Source organism: Glycine max, chromosome 1, assembly GCF_000004515.6.
Source record: "Glycine max cultivar Williams 82 chromosome 1, Glycine_max_v4.0, whole genome shotgun sequence".
Lineage (NCBI taxonomy): Eukaryota > Viridiplantae > Streptophyta > Magnoliopsida > Fabales > Fabaceae > Glycine > Glycine max.
Window position 1 is genome coordinate 44,966,824 of NC_016088.4, and position 14,658 is coordinate 44,981,481.

A 14,658-nucleotide genomic window follows, 5' to 3' on the forward strand; every position below is an offset into this window, starting at 1 on the left:
TTTTTATTGCTCCTCCTCTTCTTCCTTCTTTCATTTTATTGATTCAATACCAAATTCACTTTATTAGGCATTTTTCCTTTTTCTCCTTTTTTTTAGAGAAGGAAGGGAGTCAGAGTTCCTCTTAATTTGCACAAAGGGCTTTAATTTCTTGAGGGAAAACCTTATTTCAAAAATTGCCTCTTTTCTTACCTATAAAGGTTTCCATACATAACAATTCATGAATTTGGTAACAAAGAAATATTCTTTAGGGTCAAAGGTGGTAACTAGTGGACAAGTAAATCACAAACTTTGTGAAGGTCATGAAATATAAAGTCTAAAAATCCCCAAACTTTTCACATACAAGCAATTAAGTCATATGCAGATGCATTTCAACACAAGTTCTAGAACAACACAAACTAAGAGATAATCACACACATTTATTCCTTGGTGTTTTCTATGTTCCTACCTCATTCTGGTTATTCCTCACAATTTAGGGAGTTAGTCTCAACAAAGAAGTTTTAAATCTAAATCACACTGCTAACTATCAGCTCATGTTGGCAAAAATCATCTAACTATGGTTACTAACTCGGTCTCTCTCTTTTTCTCTGTCGCAATTAGACATGGAAATGGGGCGGGACGGGGACGGGTATTGTCTCCCCAATCCCTGACCCCGACTTCCTAACATGTCCCCATACCCGTACCCAACACCTGACGAGTTAAAATTTATTATCCCATTCTCGTACCCGTTGGGTCTCAGGTATCCCTGACCCCGTCCCGTACCCGATTCAAATTAGAAAAATAATTTTTTTTGTAAAGAAAATATTAAAATTTTTATTTTAGAAAAAATAAATTGATTGTTAAACATTTATTTTTAACTACTTATATGTCAATAAATTTATTATTGCGTATGTGTCTACAAAAATCGTTAAGAAAAGAATATTAAATTATGTAAAAAATCTAAAATAAAATTAACTAGTAATAAAAATTCTAGGCCTTTTGATTAAATTATGCAAAAATTCTAAAAATTTTAAGTGGCGGGGCGGGTCTGGGTTTGAGGTCGAGGCGGATGTAGTAATCTCATACCCGTATCCGTACCCGACTTTTGGTTATCGGGACAACCCATACCCAGTCAACTCGGATATTACCTGTCAAAGTCGAGACGGATTCGGACGGGTACCCACAGGTACGGGTTTTCTTGCCATGTCTAGTCGCATTGTGCTTGTCACAACAGGATGACGATAAAAAAAAGATAGAGAATGTTTTCCAAAAAGAAAACTGGGGAGTCGTCACCAATGTTTATTTAAGGAAAATATCAGAAAAACCAAAAAGATAAGGAACAGTCTACAATTTGAGAAAAGGGTTCGAGAGTTGTTTACGCACAGGAAAAATGTTAGCACCCCACGCGTCTGTCATGAAAATGGCAGCCTTTAATAGAGTGTGATAAAAATAAAGTGATTTTTTAATTGTTTATCTTCCCTCGAGAACATGAATTATGCTTGTTATATTTTTGTTTATTTAGAAAAAGAAAGGAATTTTTTATTTTTAGAAAAAAAAAAAAAGGGATCTTATGTTTTTTAGGCCGACAAGGGGTTTGTTCTCGCTCCTACGTATCCCCCGGTGCAATGAAAAAATCAGACTTACGTAGTTCTTTGGGTAGAAAAAAGCTTGTGTGTTGGGTTGATTTTATCTTTTTTTTTCAAAGATTTGTCTTAATTGCGTGATAAAACATCATTAAGGTGTTGGATCTTGAAACATCGTTGAATCTATTAAAAAAAAGGCAAAAAGAATCACTTAAAGCATTGGACCTTGAAACGATCTCGAGTAATATGTAATTTTTGTGGAGAAAAAAAAGACAATTGAGTGATCATTTATTTGAGTATTTTTACCATTTTTAGAAAAGATTTTTGTTTTGTAGTAAACTTTATGAAGTCAAGTAAGTCGGAGACCCAGCATTAATTTGTTATTATTATTTATTTATTTATTGTTATTATTATTTATTTATTTATATCAAAGTCAACACTTACGGAGTGCTGACATGGTGGGTCTGGTCATCAACCTAGGAGGCAGGGGTGCGTTCATGGAGGAAGGAGCATTATTTATTGTTTAAGACTTCTCAAAAATGGGCTAGGCCCAAAAAAAAGATGGTGCATACTTAGAAAAAGGGGGATATGAATAGTAGTTTTTATTTTGTGTCTGACTTAACGAAACGGGTAGGCCCAAAATGGAGAGAGTGCATGTGTATAAAAGGTGGGTGTAAATACTGGTTTTTAGTTTATTTCAGACCAGGCCCATTTCAAATGACTCTCACTCTTTTACTTGTGGGTTGGGTCGAGTCACTCTGACCAGTTTCAACCCTAGCCCAATAAAAAAATAAAAAATAAAAATAAATAAACAAAAAGAGGAGAAGCAAGGGAAGGAAGAACGAAGTAGAAAAGAAGGGAGAAAGGAAGAGAGAAGGAAGGAATGAAGGGATACCCAGAGACCCATCCTCCCTCTCTAGCTACAGTGCCAAATGGTGTGACGTTGTTGGCTCATTTTTCCTCCTTGGGATCTATGCCTCATCAATTTTTTCAGTGTGTAATTGATGCTCAGACCTCCCCCTTTAATATTGTTCCTTCTGTTCCAACCCATTAGATCCCTTTGGATTCTTTCCCTTTTTATTTGTTGTTCTTCCTTTCTTCTTTTTTTCTTTTTTTCTTTGTTATTATTATTATTATTATTATTATTATTATTATTATTATTATTATTATTATTATTATTATTATCTCTTTTTTTTCATTTTTTATTATTTTTTTCATTTTATTTTTTATTTTTTAAAATGTGTCCGAACAAAATTAGGGTACGACATTCTTTTTTATTGAGCAATCTCATTTATTCCTAAAATATGATAAAAGAAAAATAAAGACTAAATAAATGCCAAAAAAACCACACAGCGTGTATCACTCAAAATTAGTAGGGAGTATAATGATTTGAATAAACCCCATCCCCACACTAAAATGAAGCATAGTCCTTATGCAAGAAATAAAATAAGAAAAATGAAAATGAAGAACAATGAAAATTAAAGAAATAACCGTAAAAAAGAAACACAAAAAATAATAATTAAAAAAATAAACATAAATTGAATTCCCAATTAAAGAGAACTACAAGAATAAGAAGTCAATACAAAGGTGAAAAAGATGTAAAGAGTGACAACAATCTTAAGACATTTGCCATAGAAAATGTCAAACCTTCAAAGAAAAGAAAAGTCCAAACCAAAGAGGTGAAACAAAACAACATTTTTTAAAAAAAATCTTTTTATGCATATTTTTTATTTTATTGCTACCCTCACCTCTATTACATGCCATTTTTACTATCTACACCTTGCATTCACTATTTTTTAGAGGGACGTGCATAGGTTATACACGATGTCGTGCATATTTTTTGAAACGATGATGATTAAAATATAACTCGCACAAGGCAAGTGTATCCTACACAGTAATATTATGGACAAAAGTTTGGATATTGTACCTTAAAGACTAGTCGCATTCCCAAATAATTAATTTATAGAAAACTAGCAATTTGGATTTGAGCCAAATTGGATTAAGTTGCAATTAATTGTAAAAAGGATAAAGAAAACAAAGCAATAGCAATTCAAGAAGATACTAACATATTAAAAGGCCTAAGATTGTCATTTCAAACTTATCTATACGTTCCCCTAATCTTCTATTTCAATCAAATCCCAATTATCTAATCAATTACTAATATTGCCTCTTTTAAATGATAAACATAATTGATTCATGTTCTAAAAATCCTCATTTATCTAATTCATTCCCTTATTGTTCATGTGGTCACTACTAGAAAACTATTATTCTACATCGGTCGAAATAAGTATTCTACATCGGTGCTCAACCATTTTTTATACTAACATAGTTGAAAGTAAAAACTTTCAACAATGGTCGACAATCACCCGTTGTAGAATTACACTGATTTCTACATCGGTGCCAACCAAACCACTGATGTAGAAGGGTGGCTTTTGAATACGGGAATGACATCAGCAACGACTTCAAAAACGTGTTTTCTACATCGGTGGTGACATCAAGCTCGACGTAGTAACCTGTGCTTTCTACATCGGTGTTACCTTTTGAACGATGTAATAAATATGTGTTTCAACATTGGTGCTGACGTAAGCACCGATGTAGAAATATGTAATTTCTACATTGATGCTTACGTTAGCACCGATGTTGAATGTTGATTATTTCTACATCAGTGCTTACGTTAGTACCGATGTTTAAAGTTGAATAACCTGCAATTAAATTTTAGGTTAACTAATAATCCATATTTATATTTTCAATATTATTATATAATATGAAAATCAATATTTATAATTACAATATTATCTATATTACTAATAATCAATAAATATAATTATATAATAAGAAAAGTTGTATTTATAATTACAATATTATCTATATTATTAATAATCAACAAATATAATTATATAATATGCAATAATATTATCTATATTATCTATGTATGTTAATGTTGCACAGAACGCCAAAATAATTAAGCATTCATCAACCTAAAATGACCTTGTATGTGCAGGTGCTAATGAAATGGATGTCAATATGATTTCATAGTTATTTTGAGTAATTTTCTCCTTCTCTTTTACCAGTTCAAGTTGCATATTAGGACAACATGTTATCTCTACCTTTCATATATAAGCTATTGCGTATGCTTATTTCCAGTTTTCACATGACACAACTTATATGCATGCAAATTCACAAGTCCTTGTGCTTATCCATTGCCATTGACATAGAATTGGTTGGTACATAACTAATATGCCCTTATGTAAAGGTCAGAGGGGAAACAATTTCTATTCTAAATCCATAAAGATTTATGGCTGTAGCGAAGAGGCTCATGGATACTACTACCAAACGCCCCTTGACCTCATTTAAAAACCACCTCTATTTCATCCAATCAAGCAATCAATCTTTTTTATTTTCCAATCAAATCCCTAATTACCATCAAATAGAAAGGTACCTTAAACCTAAACACTGTAGGAGAGTTTTGGACACCAAAAATAGATTTGATGGGACTTGGGGATTTTATTTTAAAAGATGGGCAAGAACTTTATTTTTAATTATTTTTGTAAATATATATATATATATATATATATATATATATATATATATATAATTATTATACTCTACATTTTTTTTATTTTTTGGAGTCAAGATTAGGCGCTAAGAATAGCTAAAATATTGTATGAAATTTAAGGTCATTAATTAAGAAAACAATATAATAACATATGAGAGAACAGAGTACTTGGACAAGTTATTACCTCCTTGGCTAAAGAACTTAAATGGCTTTCCAAAAGATATATTTTTTGTTCTAAACTCTAGCTCTTGTGGAACAATGTATATTAAGATTTAGTTACCAATAAAAAAAATCAAAACATGAGAGGGAGGGGGTCGGGGGGACAGCTAAGGTTAAATACATAGAGTGAATGTGGTACATAATAAAAAAGAAGCAATTCTTATCCCTTTCAAGCTGAAAACTGTCTTTTCATTCAGTAACTAATTGTTTAACCACCAATGTACCTCACATAACACATGATGTATTTGAAAATATTAAATATCTTGATAAATCATTTCTCAATGATCTGGCAATTGATCCTGTTCAGCCCAATGATCTGGATTGGGCCCAAGATCCAATATGCCATCAATAATATACTTCAAATCACACATAAGATTCATTCAAACATAGTGCTAATAGTTAGTCCAATACATGACATAGTTAAGGTCATCAATTAAGCAAACAATATATCCAATGCAACAAAACATGAGATAATAGACAAGTTATTACCTCTTTGTCACTAAAAGAACTCAACTCATTCTCCAGAAGATTTACTTTTCTCTCTAAACTCTCCTGTGGAATGATGGACATGTACATCATCCAAGTTTCATTAACAAAATTTCTAAATATATGAATCGGCTAAGGTTAAATATATACCAAATCCAAAACCACCAAAATAATTATAAGAGTAAGTACCTAAAATTACTGAACAATATCAGTCACTTTAGTCCATATTATTGTAATTTGACAACCTAAAATTACTGTTTTACCCGAAGACAAAATACAAAGGTTATTGAAGAGTAGAAAAACTTCACTACTAGGCTGGTGGATTGATACAATAACAGTCCTCTGAATGTGATCATTCAGATTATTTGGCTACTTAAACTAATTACCAATCTAATTTGTTTATGCTGATGAATTGATTTTGAACGTACTGAGGTTCCATAACACAGTGCTTGAGAAAGGGATGCTTCAACTCATACGGAGTCCTCTGAACACCGTCAGCTTCAATTGATTTTGAACGTATTTGGTCTACAATAGTAGGAGACCATCCATAGATGTAGGAATGACCTCAATACCCAAGTAGTGTAGAGGTCCAAGGTATTATAATGCAAATTTGGAATGAAGCTGCAAGATAAGTTGACAGATTTCTAAACTGGAACTTCCAGTTACAATATTGTCAACATAAAATGAATGTCACGAATGTAGAGCTGTATAGGATGAAGAGAGAAGGGTCACTCTTGGCTGCTATAAAGTCAAAAGAATGAAGAGCATGGCACAGTTATTGAAAAACAAGACCTGGGGGCTTGTTTAAGCCCATAAAAAGCTTTTCATTTGGGGGCTTGTTTTAGCCAAAATTGATCAATTTTGGCTAAAACATAATCTTCTGATAAAACCAACTATGATTAAATAATTTGAATAATTAAATATTCATACCTACAGAATGTGTACAAATCTCTATAGTAACATTATTCCAGCCAACAAGGTGAAGATCAGGATGATGACCTAAGTTATAAACATCTTGGTTATACTTTCTATTTTTCCCATAACATCAATAGATAGGGGGGTGGGGGTGAAAGAAGTAGAAACACAAGCAGAAAATAATACCTTCCGCATCAGGAAGATCAGCTACTATCCTTAAAAATTCCAATCCTTTGGTAAAAGTCGATGAAGGAGTTTAAGACTCTGAGTCTGCCACGACACACTAAGACAGAAGTTTGCAAGTAAATCTGCAATGTGGGCAACTCGTCCTTTCTCTTGCGTCACACCCATCGAGACCTCACCAATCTGCGTTTGATTAACTCGTTGTTGATAGTCCTCCTATTCAATCTCAAAAAACAGAAAATCAGTAAGGAACTAATTTCATCTAACAACCAAGTTGTATCCCAGTCTCTCAACCTTGTAAAACAAGGCAATGAATGTTTAGTCTTAAAATATAAACCGTTTTAAAAATACTCAAGTACTGAACTAAACTAAACACGTGAGAAAATAAATAAGCATGCTCTTAAAATTCTCCTTCCAACATGTCCTTCAATTAAAAAAATATTAAATTATATTTTAATTGACTCAAAATTATTTTAAAACATTACTCTAAATCAACATTTGAATTTGATAGAGTCCCGTTATCCTCAACAGTCAACAACTTCGTTTTAAGATTTATTTGTAAGCTTTTCAACTTGTATGATAAGAGCATGCTTCAAATTGTAACTATAACTTTATTGTTAATTGAGATTAAATTGTTTTTGACCAAACGAACACACCTATATTAACCTAACTAATTTAATGCCCCAATTCGGTATTAAAAGAATGTTTAAATATAAATTATTATTCAACAAGATAATACCATAAATAAAATTTTAGGAGAACTACAATAATTGTTTAATACTCAGTTACTGAGCCATGATTGAATTAATTGTTTACATTGTTATGATCTGCCCTTGGGTTTACTATGTAACTAATCGGTATCAATCGTACATGTTAGGTAACCCCTGCAAACTTTTATTTACTGAAGAGAGGGTGACATACCTGCAATTAAAAATTGCTATTTATCGATGCAGATTCCCTGTTCTGCATATCTAGCAGCAGCTGCTCCAAATAAGTGTTTCTCTACAAGACCAAACTTACAAGCTATAATTATTTTAAAACCATGCATACAAAGATACAAAAGGATAAAAAAGGCATATATGATCTGCACTTAATCTTTACAGAGATTCATACAGCTTAAATTTCTGTCTCCTATGCTCCTCAAGCAAATACCTCAATTTTTGAAATCCAATTAGTAGAAACCAAGAAACATGGTTACAAAGTAACAAAAAAGTTTATGTTAAATTTCGGGTTCTAAAAGAGCTAAACAGGTCAATACACTTAGATTTTGAAGTAGTGAGGAAATTATCACTCACACAGCTTAGCTTTTATTACATTCAAACAACATATATATACAATGAGGGGAGAGACAACTTGACAAGACAAGACATTGCTGTCTTCTACACCAAGCTAAAACAGAGAAATCTACTCTAGAGATACACATAATTATAACCCATAATTATAACAAATACCAATGGAAAGGGGTGTTATTCCTAATTATCTAACAAAGCAGGGGCTACGGACTATGGATAAAGGATGCAACAATGTTGGCATACACGACACGACTCTGTCATCTATTTCTGATTAAATTATCGGGTACCAAAATTGGCTCTAAAAGGAAAAAAGGTTCTAAATTTTGAAAACCACAGATTTACCAACAAATGGTTTGCAATTGTATCGTCTATAGTAAACAGTAATGCACAAGAGAGATACCTCTGTAAGTTTCTGAACTTGAAGGTGGAAGGCAGCTTCTTTCTTGTGCCAATCAAAGCCCTAACAACACATTTTATATAATGTTCTTAACCAAGAATAATAGCAATATAGCCTCATATTCCAGGATAATCAAAACCAGGAAGAAAAGACAGTATCTACATATGACGGAGTTAGTCTCAACGGGCTGGTATTATTTTCCTGATGCGGTCATAGCAAACCATATAGCGGGCTGAATAATTAGGGCCGTGAGCAGAGCTATGTATTGCTTCAAAAAGAGCCTTCTGACCATATAAATGTCATTAATTTTGAGTAATTTTTATCATTTGACAATTTGTACATATATATAGTATACATTATTTAAAATGCAGAAAAATAAATAAAAAATAGCTACTATTCTGCTATCCGGCTATAGTGTTTTTGGACTCGCTGCTATCCGGGAATTAAAACATCTGACTTGATTATTTTTAAAGATAACATAAACCTGGGGAAGCAGAGTGCGTGCTGCATCCTCAGTCATGAGTTGCAAGTCCTTTGTATTGCAAGGTACACACTTCTTAGATGACAACTCTAAAATAGAAAGAGAGAAAAAAATTGATAGTAGGAATAAGTTTTATCAAACGCCTACAGTGAAAGATGTTGTAGGTAGACGTACCTTTGTTGGTACTGCAAAATGTAGCGCTTGTGCGAGGAGGGTCCTTAATCTTATATATTTGAGAATTTATTCTAAATGCAACAGAGTGAAATCAGTGAATGAAGGGAACAATGATAGAAAGCGAAGAATCAGATATAGAGGAAATTACCGTGTGGGTGTGTATGAATAATAATAGGTTTGGGAAAAGGGTGATAATGGTGGTAGCTTGGATAAAGCTAGTAGAGGGTGACGAACAAGAAGAAGGCGATTCATCAGGATACAAAGAATTGAATGTCTTCCATTGCGGACTATTAGCGGGATGTCATAGCAATCCATCAGTTTTTCAACCTTCAGCATGCCACATCCATTGTTTTGCATCATGTCGCCTAAAATGTGGTATTATTGGAAGATACCAACAAACCTTTGTTGGACGATTGTTCTCTGCGGTTACAACATCACTTGTTTCTGCAAACTCATTTCTATACAATATGCAATCATTTGGACATGCATGGATTTTCTGGTACTCCATTCCCACTGGATATAAGATCTTCTTGGCCTCGTATTGATTTTTGGGCAACATGTTATCTTCAGGAAGCAATTTCTTCAATAGCAGAAGCAATTCAGTAAAGCTCTTATCACTCTAGTCAAATCGTGCCTTCAAGTTGACCAAAGCTAACACTGTAGACAACCTTGTGAAAGTTGTGCACCCAGAATACAAAGGAATCTTTGAATCATTCTCCATTTTCTCATACAAAGGTGCATGCGCTTCTTGAAAACCATCCTGGCCTAGGTCGCGAATCATGTCTTCTATACGACAACCCCTGTCTGCCTTGACTGACTTAGTGTGAGAGACTGATGGATTGTCTGGCAATTCACCATGCCATGTCCACTTTGTGTAAGTTGGAATGATCCCGTTCCACCCCATTCACATACTCATCACTAATGCGTGATGCTCTCATCCAACTTCGATCCATGTCTTTCGTTAGCTGCATGACTTTATAAAGTTATCTACCATGCATGTAAACCTCACTTTTTTTAAATAAAGGTGTGACCCTAACCCATTTAGGAAGAATTTTTTTTTATAGTAGATTGAATACTACAAATTAATTGTCTTTTCTAAATTTGTCAAAATTTCGACAGTATTTCACCTAAGTCCTCAAGTACAAGAGATGAAAGCGGTGGCATATCATTATCCACCACATTCAAGTATGCACTCGGAGAACAAAAGGAAATGAACTATACCGAAATATTGACAATTTTAAGTAAAGAAAATTAACTTATATGTAATAATCTACTATAAAAAATTAGTCTTCCCAAACTTTCCAAACGGACAATTAAATATTCAATATACCAATTAATGCAAACTTTCCGTATTAATTGTTATATAGAATCTCAAACGGAAAACTAAGATTCACTCGCAATGATCATAATTGATTACTTAATACATCATGTCATATATAAATAAGCATGTAATTATCATTGTTGTGAGTCAAACAAATACATACCTCAAAAATGGCAGCAAATAACAACAAGTACGATTGGGGTTAGAGTAATGGCAAACCAAACACAACAGTGTAGAATGAACTCCTCAGTAGGTGAGACAATTTAGTACTTCCAACGTATTTGTCACAAGGTAGTACCTAGAAACAGAAAATAAAATCTCACTGATTGAAAGACATTGGCAGTGCACGGAGTTTAATTAAACTTGTGTGAAAAAAAAAGCAAGGCAAAAAATGCATAGTGATTTTCTTTTAAAGGTATCTGCACTATAATTTAAGGGTACATATTCCTTGATTTTGTCATAAAAAACCCCCCCCACAGCTGCAAAGGGTAAATTGGTACAGAATCCATTGCATGTTGCTCAACAAGACCTAAACAAAGCAAAATAGCAGCTAAGAAGAAGGAACAAGATTGGCAGAAACAGATTGAAAGTGTGAGGAACTACAAGAGTGGCTTATGAAGGTTCACGAACCACTAAGGAAATTAATTGCATTGAACTTATTTTACATATACATGTAGATATATAGACACATGATGACTTATTTATGTACACTTGTTTGTAGATGTTTAAGATTGACACCACTATATGCAGCCTTTTCAATTTGTACACACTGCAGCTACTTTTAAACTATGCAGCCTTTTCAATTGTAAAGCTTTTTTTGCTTCCTAAGATTCAATCAGTAACACCAATAATATAGCAATAGGTTTCCAAATCCTTTCTTAATTTGGTGTTTGATGTAGTTTTTTATTCTGTTAGTGTAGAGTATGTAGAGTATAGACTATATTATACAGATTTAATCAAAGGGAAATATTTGCTTTTGAAAACAAAACTATTGTGTTTGCTTTAGGATCATGTATGTGGTTTTCAATATTAAAGTTGAAGCACATAGTTCTAGCTTTTACACCAAAGACTCATTTGATGACATCATTTTTTTCTTGGGGAACGAAGTTCCAAACATGTACTACATTAAAATTGTGATTTGTTCTCTCAACTCGTGTGAAGCAATTAAATAATTCGTGATTTAAAACAAACCCTTTTTAATGTATATCTTTGACTTCCAAAAAAGAAAACCCCTTGTTAGGGTTTCTGAGAAACTAAGGGCAAACGTTTGTAACTTAAATGCAGAATTAATGTGGAACCAGTGTTTACTGTGGGGAGCATTCCAGAAACTTCTTACAATGTTGTGAAGGACCAGAAGTACTGTGGGGAGATCAAGGTTGCACTCACCTTTAATCCTGAGGTAAATTTATCAGCCATTTCAGTGCTGTTTAACCAAGAACACAAGCACTAGTGCTGCAGAGTTTGTATTGATACATTTAAGAATTTTATATGTATGATGCAATAATAATGGTACAACTTGGGGCTGTAAATTTTTTTCTCTCTCTCTCTCTCAATAGAAAAAAAATTCAAAACAAAGTACCCTTCAAAAGCATATATACATGCACAGACCCTTTTATTTTTCTTCAATTTGCATGTTCTAGCATTTAATTGACTTGCATTGTTGAACAATATGCTTATATTGTTGGTGCTCCAACCCAATTCGTTTTGTATTTTCTGATTGCAGAGAGGAAGTGGACTCGGCTATGGTGATGAATAAAACTGTGATCTAAGGGGATGAAGTGACATGATTACTAGCTGTGATGCACCTAAATTTGTTGGACCTAGCTATATTTCGTGACTAAAATTGGAAAGAAAAGAGAAACAAATTGAAGAAAGGAGAAAAGGTTGGCTTCCACCTTTCTTGATTCTTATCTAACTAGTTTCTGTTGTAGGCAATATTTGTGAACATAATCTTCGACTAGATGAGGATATATGTGATGTTATAGCAGAGGAGGTAGATGTCATTGTAAATTGTGCAGCTAATACCTGATTTGATGAAAGGTTAGCCTCTATGACTCTCCAAAAAGCTTCTCCATCAATGATAAATTCCTATTTTTGTGTGTAATCATTTGACTAATGTTATCAGATATGATACTACTTACTTGCTGGCAAAGGATTGAAACATAGATGTGCCTTTTGATCCTTTTACCTATGTATGCATCAATATGTGCCAGCTATAGTTCTCTTTATAAGTTGGAGTTGGTTGTGTTGTTCTATGATCTCACTCCATATCAGGAAACATAAGTGGGGTTATGTTGGGGGAATATATGCCATGAGATGTGGTCCTTCCTCTCTCTCATCCCATTCCATACCAACTTTTCCTTTATTTTTTTAAAAAAAAAAAGAAGAAAAATTCCCTCTAGTCTTTCTTCTTTTTGACTTGAATGGGGTGGAGACAATCTCTGATGCAGAAAAAACAGGGAAAGCAAAACAACTCAATTTTTGAGTCTTCAAAGGAGAGAAAAGAGGGAAAGTGTGTGGTTTGTTTTTATCTTGCTGTTTTCCCACTTCACTATCTATCTCTATGGTTGATTCCATACTGAATTAGGTAGGCCCACCATAATGAATAATAAGGTACTACTTTGTTAATGTTGTGACAAACTTGCAGGAAAAATAAAATCATGGGCATGCTGTTAAGGATATTTTTCACCCTCAGTATGAGAATGGATTGTTGGGGCAAAAGATCATAAGGAAAGGAAATACGAGCCGGGTTTAGCATCATTTCTACTGACACTGTTGTGAAATCGAAGGAGTAGGTGCAGAGGAAATGACGGCATTGAAAGCTTGAATGTCTTGAAAATCTAGTATATATAATTACAAAGTAAAATAACATCTGTAGTTGTGTTTATTCTACTTCCAATTCACCAACATCAAATGAACCAATGATAACTTTGTATATTACAGAGAATTGACATAACAATTGAAAACAAATGTTGTTTTTACTGCAAGCTTAAGATATAAGTGTACCGAGCATGGCTAGGACTGTAGTAACAAATCAGAAACACATTAATTTCAAACATTATGCACAACTAACAAATGCAAAATTTACACCAACAATAGGATGAGCTGGCTTCACACGTAAAGCTGGTGAGGTTAATATAATTCCTTCCACCATTACTTCAATATGAGGATGGGAAGCTGCCTACACAAAATTTGTAAAAAATAAATTTCAAAATTGAACAGAGACAAATCTAATTGCAGAAGATATGCAGAAAATTTCCACCCTTACTTTCAAGACCACAGCTCCCCCAGTGGAGTGACCAAAGAGAAAGCATGGTATCCCAGGATTGTCTGATCTAATCTTTTCCAGAAAAGCCCCATGTTCATAACATTATCATCAGTATGCAAAGTACACTGTCAAAAACACTGACTGACATTTGAAATGTTGTAATATTGCAATATATCTCTAAAGAAAAACAAGCCAAGAGCAGCATAGATATTTGAAATTGTGGTAATAAATTTTCAAGTGGCCATGAAAGTGACTAGAAATAACAATTAAGATGAAATTGAACAATGGATACAAACATATTGTTCTAAAGAGCATGATCAAATAATATTAAGCCAAAGCAAAAAAAACACTAGCAAGTTAACTGAGACACCATCGCTGCCTTATGCTCAAAGAATAAAAGGTTAACATGCATTTTAACTTTACACAATAAGCTTATTTCACTATTTCCAAGTTCCATCCCAATGTTTAAAGTGGTAGGAAAAATATTGACACCTAAAGCGTTTTTCCATTATAAGAACATCACAAACAAGAACATATGCTCATTTCTATATTCATTAACTGAAGAAAGTATAAATATGCATACTGTATCTACAACCACATGATCAAGAGATGGAACATAACCATGCAATCCATCACTACCTCCATGACCTATAAAGATAAAACAAAATAGTGGAATTCAAGCATGCCCATGATTTTATTTTTCCAGTAAAAAATAAAATCATGGGCCTACTACTTTGCTATTAAGGAAAAACAAAATAGGAAAAATAAAATCATGGGACCTGTAAAAATAAAATCATAACCATGCTG

At 33.3% G+C, this 14,658-nt stretch overlaps 1 long non-coding RNA gene across 3 annotated transcripts; it reads right to left on the reverse strand.

Moving 5' to 3' along the window:
• Positions 1–5,715: 5,715 nt before the first annotated feature.
• Positions 5,716–13,232, reverse strand: LOC100808866 (uncharacterized). 3 transcript variants are annotated; one of them, XR_005889073.1, is made up of 10 exons: positions 12,609–13,232; positions 10,747–10,881; positions 9,411–10,227; positions 9,263–9,333; positions 8,770–9,177; positions 8,611–8,670; positions 7,840–7,920; positions 6,922–7,134; positions 6,751–6,819; positions 5,716–6,524 (listed from the first exon to the last, which is right to left on the reverse strand). It is a non-coding gene; the product is annotated as an uncharacterized lncRNA (long non-coding RNA). The 3 variants fall into 3 exon arrangements; XR_005889072.1 differs by having other exon boundaries at positions 5,717–6,524; positions 8,611–9,177; positions 12,725–13,230; XR_001388076.3 differs by having other exon boundaries at positions 5,718–6,524; positions 8,611–9,177; positions 12,609–13,230.
• Between the last annotated feature and the right edge of the window lie 1,426 nt (positions 13,233–14,658).